Here is a 15,323-nt window from a genome sequence, read left to right on the forward strand (position 1 = left end):
TATCTGGTTTCCCAACTTAAAGAGTTGATGCATTTGTAACGTTGATATTTCCAGTCTTCTTTCCTTAAGGAATCATAATTTTCTCCCTTTAGTAAAATATGAGAGTGCCTGTTTCTCTACTTCTTTGCCAAGACAATGTGTCAAACTTCTGGTTTGTCTAATCCAAATGTTATCTTAGAATAGTTTTAATATTTGATCTCATTATAAATGTGATAACATATGTCATAACTTTCAGAGACATTTGAATTTATTTTTCTGTGAACTTTTTGTTCATGCCCTTTGCTCATTTCTGTGATTGGTGGTTTCTTAATCTTGATTTCTAAGAGCTACTATATACTAAGGAGATCAGACTTTACTTATGAAGAGTGAAGCTGGAGGACCCACACTACCTAATTTCAAAATTTATTATAAAGCTACAGTATTCAAGACAATATGGTACTGATATAAAGTTAGACAGTGGAATGAATAAAATTCAGAAATAGACCGACACTAACATGAACAATGGATTTTCAAAAAAGATGCCAAGGTAATTCAATACGGGAAGGATAACCTTTTAAATAAATGTGTTGAAGTAATTGTATAACTCTAAGGACTTAAACATTTAACCCTGACCCTTGCCACATATTATAAGCAAAAATGAATTAAAATGGATCTTAGAACACAGTACAAGAGTAATAAAACTAATGCATAAATGCAGAGGAGAAAATCTTTGTGATATTGAGTTAACCAATGACTTATTAAATAGGTCATACAAAGTACTGGTTGTAAAGGACCACACTGACAAAATGTACAGGAACAAAATTAAAAACTTATGCTCTCAGAAAGATGCACTGACTGAAGGAAATAGGAAGGCAAGCTGTAGATCAAAAGAAAATACTTGCAAAGCATATGTCTGTCAAAGGACTTGTGTCCAGAATCTATATAGAATTCCTACAATCCCATAGCAAGCAGATAAATACAATGAAAAGTGTGGCAAAAGATTTGAACAAATTCTTCACAAAAGGAGATATACAGATGGCAAATAGGCATATGAAAATATACTCAACATCTCTAGTCATTTCAGGGAAACAAAACCACAGTGAGTGGTTTGACTACCTGCTCACTCAAATGGCTAAATACAAGAGGACTGGCAATACCAAGTGCCAACGAGAAATGCAGAGCAACTGGAACTCTCATACCGTGGACATGCAAAACGTTACGGTAACTTTGGAGAAGAGGATGGCGGTGTCAAATTTAAACAAGCATTTGTCATCCAATTCAGCAATGCCATTCCTATGCGCTAAAGTGAGAAATTAAATGTATGTTCACATTGAGACTTTTACATGAATGTTATAACAACATTATTCATAAACAATAAAAGTAGAAATAATTGAATGTCCATCCATTGGTGAATTCATACAGTGAAATACTACTAGCATTATCATGGAGTACAATATTAATATACATAGTATGCATGCGTGCTCAGTTGCTAAGTTATGTTCGACTCTTTGCAACCACATGGACTGTAGCCCACCAGGCGCCTCTGTCCATGGAATTTTCAAGGCAAGAATACTGGAGTGGGTAGCCATTCTCTTCTCCAGGGGATCTTCCCGACCCAGGGATAGAACCCGGGTCTCCCGCATTGCAGACAGATTCTTTACCATCTGAGCCACCAGGGAAGCCCAGTTAATGGCATCCTCAGTGGTAAAAATAATCTTATTCATATACAAATTGAACTCATAATTTTTAAATCCCCTATGATAGAATCAGGCTTCCCTCATGGCTCAAATGGTAAAGAATCTGTCTGCAATGCAGGAGACCTGGGTTCAATCCCTGGGTTGAGAAGATTCCCTGGAGAAGTGAATGGCTACCCACTCCAGTATCCTTGCCTGGAGAATTCCATGGACAGAGGACCCTGGTGGGCTATACAGTTCATGAGGTCACAAAGAGTTGGACATGACTGAGCGACTAACACATAAATCTATTTTTATTTATAGATGACATGTAGAAAATATTAAGGGGTTCCTTAAAAAGAAAAAAAAAAACTGCTAGAACTAAAGCAAACTTAGCAAGTTCACTTAAAATACAAGTTCAATATTCAAAAATCAATGCTATCTAATAATAGAAAATAATTTACAATAAAATTTAAGAAAGCAATTCCATTTATAATATTATTAAAGAACATAAATGCAAATAGCTGAATTTTCCAAAGTAAAATATAAGATCTTTGTACCAAGAGGGCTTCCTTGGTGGTTCAGATGGTAAAGAATCCGACTGCAGTGCAGCAGACCTGGGTTTGATCCCTGGGTTGGGAAGACCCCCTGGAAGAAGGGAACGGCTACCCGCTCCAGGAATCTGGCCTGTAGAATCCCCATGGGCAGAGGGGCCTGGCAGGCTATAGGCCGTGGTGTCGCAAAGAGTCAGACATGACTGAGTGACTGAGCACATTATACTAAAACTACAAAGCATTGTTGAGAGAAATAAAAGCAGACTTATTTAATAGAAGGATGGAAAAATACGCCATATTTATGAGCTGGAATAGTGGACATCATCAAGGTTTTAATTCTCCCCAAATTGATCTATAGAATCAGTATAATCCCAGTCAAAGTCCAAGGAGGATTTTTTTCCCCCCAAATTTCACAAACTGATTCCAAAACTTAAGTGTAGATTCAAAGTACCAATAGCCAAACAAATTTGAAAAGAAGAAGCAAGTAGGTAAATATACATCATATGTCATGCCTTGCTATAAAACTACAGTAATCAGAACTGTGAGGTACTTGTATAAGACTAGACTTATCAAAACTCAAAGCTCTTGCTCATCAAAAAACTTCTAAAAATATGGAACGGGATGTCACTAACTTGGCTTAATATATATGACTAAGGACTTATATCCATGGAATATAAATATGTCCTACAAAAAGTTTTGAATTTTTTAATTGGTATTGCTTTTTTAAAAGGAGAGGACACAAGACTTGAACACTTAACAAAAGAAAATATACAAAATCTAATGTGTACTTGAAAAGTTGTTCAACATCCTTAGTCATCAAGAAATATAAATTAAAACCATAGTGTGATATCATTTCACTCCAATCCTGAAGAGTAGAAATTAAAAAGTTGATAACCTCAAAAATTTTGTGAGGAATTAAGAAGTAATTGCATTTCCCATCCATTGCTGGTGGGAGTATATAATGATACAACCACTTTGGAAAACTATTGGTTTTCCTATAAAATTAAACCTGCAGCTATGCCATGACCTAGTAATTCTACTCTCATGTATTTTCCAAGAGAAATACATATGTCTACAAAGATTGATATGAGAGTTTTTATAGAAGCCCCACCTGTATTTGTCATAACCCCAAACTGAAAAAAATTCAAATGTCAGCAGAGGGGCAGAGCAGTGTAACGTTCCCTCCTTAGCTCAGATGGACTCAGGCCACTGCTCCTAATAACTATATGGACAGTTGTCCAAATGCTTTCTCATGTGTAATTTTGTTGTTCTTCAATAGGAATATATATTAAATATACTCTTAAATATATATATTAAATGTACTTTACATATACATACATACATACATACATATATATTCTTTGATCACAGCACTATTAACCCATTAGTAACCTCTGCTAGGAATTTACCAATTATGGCCACTGGTCAAATGAAGCTTATTGATTCTTTAACCAGAACCAGAACTATCTTCAGTGGCCAAATTTATTATTAATTTAAGCCATTATTAAGAGCAGGAAAACTTGCCTACCCAAAAAGACTTGCCCCCCTTTTTTTCCTTCTTTTTTCTCTTCATCTTTTTCTTTTCTTCTCTTTTCTTCCTCCAATTCTTCTCTTTCCCTCTATTTCTCTCTCTTGCTTTACTCTCTCTCTTTCTTTATTTGTTAATCTGGAAGAAATATTTCTCCAAACTTGAACTGATTTCACTGATTGGTTCTAGCACAAACATTTTGAACTCTAAAATCTGGAGTCAGATAGAAATGTGATACTGAGTTTGACATTTCTATGGAGAGTTTCATCAAATATTCCTTTCTTACCACCTCCTGCTCTTCACATGACCCATGGTTTAACTTCTGCAAGATGGATTACATTCTCCCCTTCAGCTGGTATGCAGATACCACCTCATGGAAAGAAGTTTAAAAATAATTGTAAGCTCATTAGATGTGTCAGCATCCGGGCGAGAGGGAGGATACTGGATGAGGGCAGAGCACACACAGTAGATGAGGGAGCGCACATGTTTCCACTTATAAGCTAGAGCTTTAAAACTGTGCCAAGCAAAGCGCTGGTGGACCAATGCAGAGTGAGCACGTGACTACGAATCACTGCATTTGACTATGACAAAATACTTTGGCTGAAGCAATAAAACAATTTTAAGGTAACCTTTTGGGGGACTTTCAATCTTGCTCCATTGCAATCAACACATGATATACAAAGGCTGATGGAAAGAGCAGTGTACTGGGAAGCCAGCCATGAACTCAAAATATGGGTTTTCCATTAACTTGTTATAAGAATTAAAAAGACTTTCATTTCATTTGACTTTCAATATCCTGACCCGTCAAAAAATATAACGATAATTACTACCTCCCAAGACTATGAGAATATACTGAGATAACCTTTGTGGAAAATTTTCTGATATACATTTATTTTATTACTACCAATTATTATGAAGAAACATTTTTCAGTCAGAGGGCATTTAATTTAAAAAAGCAAGAGACAAGAAAAATTAACTTGTGGCCAAAAATGTGTTTGAATGAAATACTGATCTCCCCCCAAACTTTAGGTAAAATAGTGAGCATTGTAATCCTTAGTGGAGATCATTACTATAATAACAACTATATATTTTGCACCAATCATTTGCTTTGGATCTTATGGCATAAGCATCACATGGAATATCAATTAATGGAATAAAATCTGGAACTATGAAAATAGATTTTAGTTTCTTAGAAATATCACAAAAATCATTTTTGCAGTAAAATAATCTTCATGGCAGATATAATGGTATTGGACATTTACTGTGATGAAATTATATCAAGCATTTTAATTAATATTTGCCTTTTTGGAATTTAATTATATTTTCATATCATGTATTCAACTGATGAAAACAATATTACCTAGTTTCATTTCAGCTTCTGTAGCTCATATGTGAAGGTCATAATGCATATGCAAATTTATGTAAATCGAGACAGAAGGTCATTGAGAATCAAGACCTTTTTCTACTTTCATCACTAGATAGGAGCTCTAGCTACATTTTGGTAGTGAATTTGGACAACTTTCAAGTTTCAGGTTTTGCTAACAAGGGTTATTAAAATAAACAAACCAAAAACCTCTGAATAAATGTAGTACATACTAGAACATTGCCTCCAGGCAAGCAAATCTGGTTCACTGGGGATAATGACTTGATCAGTGACAAGTGAACCATGATACACAATCCAATCCATAACTAGAGTCTGAACGTAGCTGTATTCAAACATTAATGGAGTAAATATTACAACACTCCTTTCCAGTAAAGATGACTTGGTCTCAAAAATATATTAGTAATAAACAGCCAAGGTTTAATTTCTTTAAAATCCATATGAAGAGATGCAGATAATTTTTTCCGTAAGACATAACCACTTTTAACTCACTAGAGAGATTAGTGGCTAACTTGGCAATTAACACACAGACACACAAGGAACCCACAAAGAAAGTACTGCAGCTGTTGCCCTTATCATTTAGCCAGCTCGTTGGAACAGAAGACAGTTAGCGACAGAATACTTTGCTGTGTTTAAAGAGACTTTCTGTATGAGATTCCAAACCATATGATCTTTACTTTGAAGAGCTCAGAGTCAGGGAAACCAACTTTCCATCCTTCTCATGTTGCCATCTACCAACCAATAGTTCTTAATACAACAGGATAATTGTGCTAAGGACAAAGATAGTCAATTTTACTACATCTTTTTATGGATAAATGGTTTCACCATCATAAAAAGAGACACAGCAGCACATGAACAAAGCCTGGAAAAAAAGGACATGGGAAAAGGAGGAACAGCTGGTGCTGAAGTAACAGGATTGGGAAGGAACTTCAGTTTTCTATCTTTCATTGTTGTTTTTAATCTTATTTGTATCTTTAAACTCCTGAAAGAGTAACAGATGCTTATTAATCTAGAAAACACTCATGGAGAATTTTAGTTATGTGAGCACAAACTAGTCTTATTTAACTTTGTGCCAGCTGTGAAAGAGATGTGAGCACAAATTATAGATAAAAAGTTTTGTTTGGGGAGAAAGTGGTTTGCTTAATCTGAGAACAAATTATTCTTGAGCATTACCTTTATCCATTTCTATAAAAGTTTCATGATCGAAACACACAATCTAAATTCTTGGCTTCAGCAGATTTGTCAGGCTCAAAGGTGACAGTTCCATTTTTGTCATGAGATCACGTTATGCTAAGTATTTGAAAATGACATCATTGATTTTCTATAAGAATCTTCTATAACTAGATGCTATTTTAATGACCTGGTAGCTTGTCATCAATTCTGAGCTCTCATTCTCTCCCTTCACTCCCACTGCCTCCCATCCTAGTTTTACCAGATTAGCCTTCCTAAAGCTTTGCTCTGCTTATGTCTGACTCTTTGTAATCCCATGGACTGTAGCCCACCAGGTTCCTCTGATCATGGAATTTTCCAGGCAAGAATACTGGAGTGGGTAGCCTATCCCTTTTCCAGGGGAACTTCCTGACCTAGAGATCGAACCAGGGTTTCGTGCATTGCAGGTGGATTCTTTACCAGCTGAGCTACCCAAAAAGACCCTGATCATCACTACCCTCCTGTTAAACACCTCAATGGTTCCCCAGTGTCTACTGTACACTTTTGATTGTTTTTTCCCAAGGCTTTCTATAATGTGTCCCACACAAATGATACAGTCTTCTCTTCTAAATCACCAACATACTTCAGTTTCTCCTACTTAAAAATCCTCTCTCATTCCTGTCAAAGGATCTAAATCTTATCTTGTCTTTCTGTTTAATATCTGTACCATCCAACATGTCTTTCTTGAGAATCACAGCCCCATTTGATGGTTGTTCTTTCTGAATTCCTATGAAAATTTATTACATGCATTTCTATGACCCCACAAGCATAAATAGCCTTGTATTATTTGAAAATACTTAATATTTTAAAATATTTCCTTTTTTTAAAACCAGATCAATGTCCCTTAAAATGGCTACTCTTTGTTATATTTCTTTTGTATCTTTCTAGTGAAGTGAAAGTTGCTTAGTAATGTCTAACTCTTTGCAAACCCATGGACCATAGTCCACAAGACTCCTCTGTCCATGGGGTTTCCTAGGCAAGAACAATGGAGTGGGTAGCCATTTCCTTCTCCAGGGGATGAACTTGGTCTCCTATTTTGGAGTCAGATTCTTTACTGTCTCAGCCACCAGGGAAGCACCTATGATATACCCAAGAATTGGTAAATTGTAATAACATGCCCTAGAGTAGACACTCAATGAATGCTTGTTGAAAGAATGAAAGTGGAGAATACTGTACCAGTCAGGAAGCAAGATTCTGATTCCAACTTTGCTCTGTTTTAACCAGAGTGATATTGGTCAAGTCAATTTACATTGTTGGTCCTCCATTGTCTTGTCTATGAAAGGAGCCAAGTAAAAGAGATGAACTTGCTATTCAGTCTTGTTCTACTTCTTGTGAACATCCATCTCATCTATCACTCAAGTCTCCCCTTCCTTTAAGAATACTCATCAGTGCTGATATAAGAACTTCCTTTCAGTAATTCCTCCCCCAGCATTCACAGGGGAAATTTACTGGACAAGGTGCTCCCTATTACTGTCTTTCCCTTGGTTTCAATGCTTGTCCTGTATCTGGAGATTCCCTGGATTCTGGAAGCACACAAATAGCTTTAGCAAACATGGGGAATAGGCATGAAACGACTGATGTTAGGAATCCTTGCCAGCCTTGCTCTGTGGTGCAGGTAACAGGCCAGTCAAGGCAGAGCTAGAGTTCAGAGCTGGAAGGTATGTACATAGAGCAAGTGTCATTAAGCCTGAGGAGATGAGATTGAATTATAGGGCGCAGGGCAAAGCTCAGACTTCAAGCTAGCTGGCTGCTCCCAGAGCGCCCTGGAGATCAAGATCCAACCGGGGCAAAGGTGGGGGTGTGGTCATGGGGTGGGGGCTGTGCAGGAGGCGGTCATTTAGGATCCAGAGATCCCAGTTGCCCTGACTCATGACCACTTGGAGGGATAAAGTCTGAGAACCTGGCTGTCAGGACTCGGGTCCAAGCTGGCCTGAGAGGTCGGGGAAGGCATGGAGCTCCGAGCGGAAGTTGCGGGGCAGCGGTGCGGTGCCCGAGAGAGCAGCTCAAGCAGGCTGTATGCAGTCTTGTCTCTGGGGAGGATGCTGCCCGCAGTCACAGGGGCCCGGTCACCAGGCCGTGAGTCTGCAGATAGGGATGGGTAGAGCATAGGGCAGGGTTCTGCTGGGGCTGGCGAGGCAGTGCCCTCTCTGTCCTCTGAGACCTTTACTAGTTTTTTCAGGGGGCACGATTTCCCCCAAAGTCCTTACAGAGTTGTTTTCTGCCCGAAGAGGTGTGTGCGTGACATGCTGGGACGAGCTGGCTGCAGCCTTAATGACCCCAAGGGCTTCTTGAGCTAAGTTCTGGATCAGCGTTCCCGAACAGTCGAGATGTCTCTCATGACCGTGGGCTCACCATCTAGACCCAGATGAATGCAGATCGCGGCCCCAGGCAGCCAAGGGGGTCCCACGGCCCCCCTCTTAGACTGCTTATTTCCTGCTTCCTGTGGAGAACTCTAGAATGGAAGAAACCAAGGCTGTGAGGGGGTGGAGAATGTGGCAGGGATCCTAACTTTCTTGCTGAAGGAAGCTCTTAATGAGCACCCATCTGCCTTCAGGGAAGAAAACATGATTCTCTTTAGCCTTTCAAATTCAGTGCTGAGGACCAAATGCTCTCAGCGGCAATCTGTGTCCCATAGCCTTTTCCTGTGGACTTAGTTTCAAATGTTCTTTCCTAAATAATGCCCTGAAGATGACATAGAACCCAGATACTTACCCACCACATTTTATTTCCTTAGTGAGTAATTAATGACATTTCTTCAGCTATTTTAATGTGTTCTCTGAGTCAGGTAAAGGAGACCATAATAGTTAATCAAACAACTAATTCCTGGGTACTTAAAAATATTCTAAGCACTTAATCATACTTAAAATGGACTGTTAATGAAGCTTATAAACCCTTTGGCAGCTCTGAAAGTGAATTTCTCTGAAGGCTTAGAGAGTATTAATCCACTTAGATTTTTACCAAACAAATATTATTCATGCTTTAATTAATGGGAAAAGGTATTTAGAAGGTGAGGGTCATGTTCCGTTGTCCTTCACTGGGTCTAGTAATTGCTTACTCCACGTGGGAAACCCTGAGCATGGGTTAAACATTCTTCAAGTTATTCTCAAACTTAGAGAAGGTTAGTGGCCTACTTTTTTTATTAATAAAGAAAAAAATGAGAAGACATACTGAAGATAAGAAAGAATGGTTTTGCTCTATTGTTGGCATCTAAGGTAAATAGGTCACATTTGCTTTTTCTCAAGATTACTGGCCCATAAGAAAAAAAAATTAAAAACAGACTATTCCATTTTAGTGGTTTGTTTCAATCTCACAGAAGGCAATTTATATTAATACTCATATTGAAACAAACCACTAAAATGGAATAGTCTGTTTTTTACTTAACAGATTTTAAAAACAAATAAAGGACTGAATGAAATAATTTATTTAATATATATAGCAATATACTAAAAGTCTTTTTTTTTAATGATTTTTTTTGATGACCATTTTAATCTTTGTTGAATTTGTTACAATATTGCTTCTGTTTTATATTTTGGTTTTTTTGCCTGAGAGGCATGTGGGATCTTAACCCTCCAAGCAGGGATCAAACCCACAACCCCCACACTAGAAGGCAAAGTCTCAACCACTGGACTGCTAGGGAAGTCCCCTTAAAACTCTTTAGTTTGATAGCAAGGCTAAAGTAAAGGATGAAAGAGGATCAAGATGAAAAAGAGACAGAAAATGAATACTGTCAACCTTTCCCCCGAGACAAGACTGATACTGCTTTTAAAAAGTAAGCAGTTTTTTAGAGCAGGTATTAGAAACTTTTCTGTAAAAAGGCCAGAGAGTAACTCTTCTGTATTTTGCAAACCACATACCTTCTCTGTTTATTTCTCAGCTTATCTCTTCCTTTTTTTTCTTTTTTTAAGACAATACTTTAAAAATGCTTAAAGCATTCTTAGCTCACACTTGTCCAAAAACAGACAGTGGGCTGAATTATACTTACGGTTAACAGAGTTTGCTGACTTCTGCTTTAGGTTTTAGATTGGGCAAATGTTGCCAATATATACTCACTAGTAATTTTATATAAAATTTGCAAGTAAAAGTGTCCTTGACAGGGAAACTTCCTATTTCCACTGGAGAAAGGTACAGTGCTCCTTCTTGGAAAGTGGAAATCAATGTGTACAATTTCACTTTCTCAAGATAAAGAAAAGCTCTTGTTTTGAGGACTAGCTTCTCTATCTTGTGGTCCTTCAATTAGCTCTGATAGCTTGGAAAGCTTTGATAAGCTTGGACATTTCCAATGTCAGGAATAAAAACATCCTTGACCACCTCCTTTGCAGGCAGGCTATTATTTCCTGCAGCTCCAGCCAAGGCTTTCTCCAACTGGAGCATGGTATCCTCAACTGGACTCCGAGGGCACACTCTTGAGGTCACTCAAGTTCTCCACCGAATTTTTAAGATTTGCATTTTCATTTCTAAAGCTAAAAAAATAATTGGTGTGATCAAAGGTGGGGTCATCTGGTGATCACTTTCTAAATGGCTACAATCAGGGGAATTCAGTGCACAAAGAATTCAGGCGCTCTGGCTAATAGGAACATGAGTGAAGAACAATGATTTCATCACATTTCATACTTATGAAGGTTTTGTTGTAGTTTGGTTTAGAAGAGCTGTGAGTGAATATAGCCATCTGACTGTGCAATAATAGTGCAGTATCTTCATGTCAAACCAAAAGAATTCTGTTGTGGTAGAAGAAGTTAGGAGTTTGCTGCCAGCAGTGGTTTAACATCTGGAAAACCACATCATTGATTCAACTATCATAGTTAAATTATATTGAATTTGGTTAATGCAGCTACTTTGTAAATTTATTTCAGTTTTTCACTTGTATAAGAAGTATAAGTACTGCTGGTCTGTGATTATCTGTGTTCTTTAAAATATATATATTTCTTGAGCCCAGGCTGGATGCATGAGACAAGTGCTCGGGCCTGGTGCACTGGGAGGACCCAGAGGAATCGGGTGGAGAGGGAGGTGGGAGGGGGGATCGGGATGGGGAATACATGTAAATCCATGGCTGATTCATGTCAATGTATGACAAAAACCACTACAATATTGTAAAGTAATTAGCCTCCAACTAATAAAAATAAATTAAAAATAAAATCATCTCATAAAAAAATAAAAAATTTAAAAAATATATATATATTTCTTACTTGAGCTTCCCTGGTGGTTCAGTGGTAAAGAACTCACCTGCCAATGCAGGAGATGCAGGTTCAATCCCTGGGTCAAGAAGATCCCTTGGAGAAGGAAATGGAAACCCACTCCAGTATTCTTGCATCGAAAAACCCCACGGACAGGGGAGCCTGGCAGGCTACAGTCCACGGGGTCACAGAGTCGGACATGACTTAGCGACAGAACAACAACAACATTTCTTACTTAGTGAAAATTATTAATCAGTATGGCACCGAAACCCAAAAAGTTACAGATCAGATATTTATTATAATGACTATAGACACAAAAATCTTATTAATGAAAGTATTTTAAGTCAGAGATAATAGCTTATTTAAGGTAACATTTAACAAAACACATTCTGGAAGCTCGATAATTGAAACAATCATTGTTGAAATTTATTGTAATTAACAAAATTTGACTGAAACATAAGCTACCACCTTCACCAAAACATAATCTTTCTTGTACTATCAAAGTCTCTGAAGAAATGGTTGTACTTGACTTTAAAAATTTTAGCTTTATTTTTGCTATCTGAATACTGTACATGAATATGACAATGAAAATAAGATTTCTGTTTAATTCACAGTTTTTAATAACTAAATCTGGTGACATTAAGGAATACATATTTTTTTCAAAATATGAAAGTCTCCTAGTTGATTCAAAATAGATGACATTTTTTCACTTTTAATGATTAAATCTTTCATGTAATTATTGTCTTAGTTTAAATGTAACCTAGTAGCTGACTCTGCATTCACACACTGCTGGATTCCTAGCTAATGTATCAGTATGCCAGAAAGTATTTTGGTTAGGTGGGCCTTTGTCTATTTTACTTTTCATATATGTAACTTGGAACTTTGGTCTCAACCTAAGAACAAAAATTCCCTTTGGGCATTTCTGAAGTTTTTATATTTGATTTTTTTTCCTTTGCAACAAAAAATAAATGTAGTACCTCTTTAGAGTTACCTGCCTTTTCTAAGAAGACATGGAAATAAGAGCAGTAGTTTCTACTTTTTGATCTTAAGTTCTCTTCTAAAAATTATTGAGAAACCCAAAGTGGTTTTTTTTTTGGATTACATCAATTGCTATTTACTGTATCAGGAATTAAAACTGAGAAGCCCTAAAAATATTTATTAATGCATTTAACAGAATGATAATCAGCTCATTATCTGTAAACATAAATAACATTTCTCAAAAATACCTTTACTTTGTGAAATGAAAATAATTAGGGAGAAGCATAGCTATATTTTACATTTTTGCAGATCATTTTAATGTATGATTTTAAAAATTGCTGGATTTTCATATCTGCTTCTGCATTCAATATGTTGCATTATGTTGTTTTGGTTGAAGCACGTGAAGAAAATCTGGCCTCACATAGGCAAGTATTTGGAAAAAGAAGGGGCATTTTAATGTCTTTTCCAGATGATTATGGGTATTCTTCTTTGATAGAATACCAAAACTCAGCAAGTGGTGGTTTCTTAAAGATTAGTTGTGACATGAATTTTGAAATCATATCAGTGAAATTTGACTACTTGGTTATATTAAAATTCACTATTCTAAAAAAGTATTAATTGATCTACCTTGCACTTTAAATGAATATTTCACTTGTGGCTTTTGTAACATTAAGTATTGGTCATCTGGAAAATATGGTTAAGCGAGGTCTTGTAAATGCTGACACAGTATCCAAGAAATCACATGTATTAATATCATCTGTGTCAGAATTTTTTTTTTAAGTGTTTAAGTTTTGGAAAGCTGTCAAGCTCAAAATGGCAGCTACACATTTTCCAAAACTCTATTTTTCACTTGAAAGTTTAAATTTTATCATTCACAACACATACTGCCAGGTCTTTTTTTGAAATGACAGACACACTTTGTTCATTTTCAAGAAAATGTCTGCCAAATACAAAAGTATGAAGAACCACAGTTGGTCTATCAATTGCTCTTTTAAGTAAAAATAAATTGGTTGCACAAGCAATCATCCTTATTCTCAGAGGGCAGAGCTTTCGATGTCAGACCATCTCGAAGGCTGTTGGTCTGACTAGATCACTAGGTCAGAGCTTTTGATGTCAGACCATCTCGAAGGCTGTTGGTCTGACTAGACCACTAGGTCAGAGCTTTCGATGTCAGACCATCTGAAGGCTGTTGGTCTGACTAGATCACTAGATCAGAGCTTTCAACGTCAGACCATCTGAAGTCTGTTGGTCTGACTAGATCACTAGATCAGAGCTTTCGATGTCAGACCATCTGAAGGCTGTTGGTCTGACTAGATCACTAGATCAGGCATGCACCCTGCCCCAGCTGTCTGTGGGAAGCACGTCGGTGTGGAGCAAACATGGCCCCTTGTGCCTGAGGAATTTCCAGAGAAAACTCTTCCTCAGGTGCTGTGGCCACAGCAGTTTTCCTCTGAAGAGGACTATAGGAATGGCAGTCAGGCTAAAGTCTGATGTGTCCCGTAGATGAATCATTTAAACAAACATAGACTTTGGGGAGAACTTAGGCAATAGGATGAGGAAGTCTTCCACCTCTTCTTTTGGGGAATTATTTTCCTTTTAATGCTTCCTTTCTTCTCATTCTCTACCCATGCCACTCCATCCGCCTCTGAGCGTTCGGTGTCCTCAGCAGGATGCCAGTCATCTTCCTCTCACTATTCCGTCTTCCCGTATAGTCTTGACCTCTGCTGCTTCATCTGACTTATTTGTCCAGAATCCTGCTTTCTGTGACGGTAACTAACAAATGGCTAACCAATCCTTGAAAATGTTATCAAAAAGAGCTACTGGGAACATGAATTGCCCTTCCCCTTCACATAGGGTGTTCCCCTAACTGATGTCAGTTCCATTGCAGGAGTTGAGGACAAGGAAAGGAAACCCTGAATGGGAGTGTGGTGCTAGGCAGCGAGAAGGAGACCACACAAACATTTCCTTGGTCCTCCTAAGTGTAGAGCAGGCCCTGGGCCCACTGGAGCAAAAGAAAAAGTTAGCAAAAAAATAAAATTATTTTGTCATTGTACCTAAAACAACTAGAAAACTAGTAACTTTTCATGGTTCATTATGGTCCTTAAATCAAATACTGACTTGTTCTCATGTATCATTCCATATCCAAAACATTCCAATGAGCACCTCACTTTTAGATACATTATTTTCTCCTCTCATCTATTGCAAATTATATGCAATTAAGGTAAGATTTGCTTCATTGATCTGGCATTTATAGAAATTTTCAGTGAAACATTAAAATTCTGATGGAAAGAAGGCCAAATATTTTTAAATAGATGATTATTTTTCATCATACTTGTGCCATATATAACCCAATCATTCTGTTAAAAATTAATGTGATGATTATTGTGAATATAGATCTTTAATCTACACATCTGTCTTCAAGGTTTGGAGTTACTATAATCATAAGAAGAGTTCATCCCATGGGACATTTGAAGAGATTGAAAGTGATGAAAAGTGAAAGCTTTAGTTGCTCAGTCGTGTTTTGGACCCCATGGACTGTAGCCTGTCAGGCTCCTCTGTCCATGGAATTTTCTAGGCAAGAATATACTGAAGAGGGAAGCCATTCCTTTATCCAGGGGCTCTTCCTGACCGGGAGACTGGAGCCTGAACCCGAGTCCTCTGCATTGCTGGCAGATTCTTTACCATCTGAGCCACCAGCGAAGCCCTCGAGAGTGACAGAGGTGGGGTAATTATATATGTGACAAAGGAGGCTGCCCTATCACGGAGCATTTAGCAAGTTTTCTTCTGATTCCCATTGTCTCTGCAGGATTCAGAGAAACTCAAAAAGAACATATTTCAATCTATCAGTGG

Source organism: Cervus elaphus, chromosome 26 (genome assembly GCF_910594005.1).
Source record: "Cervus elaphus chromosome 26, mCerEla1.1, whole genome shotgun sequence".
NCBI classification, from domain to species: Eukaryota; Metazoa; Chordata; class Mammalia; order Artiodactyla; family Cervidae; genus Cervus; species Cervus elaphus.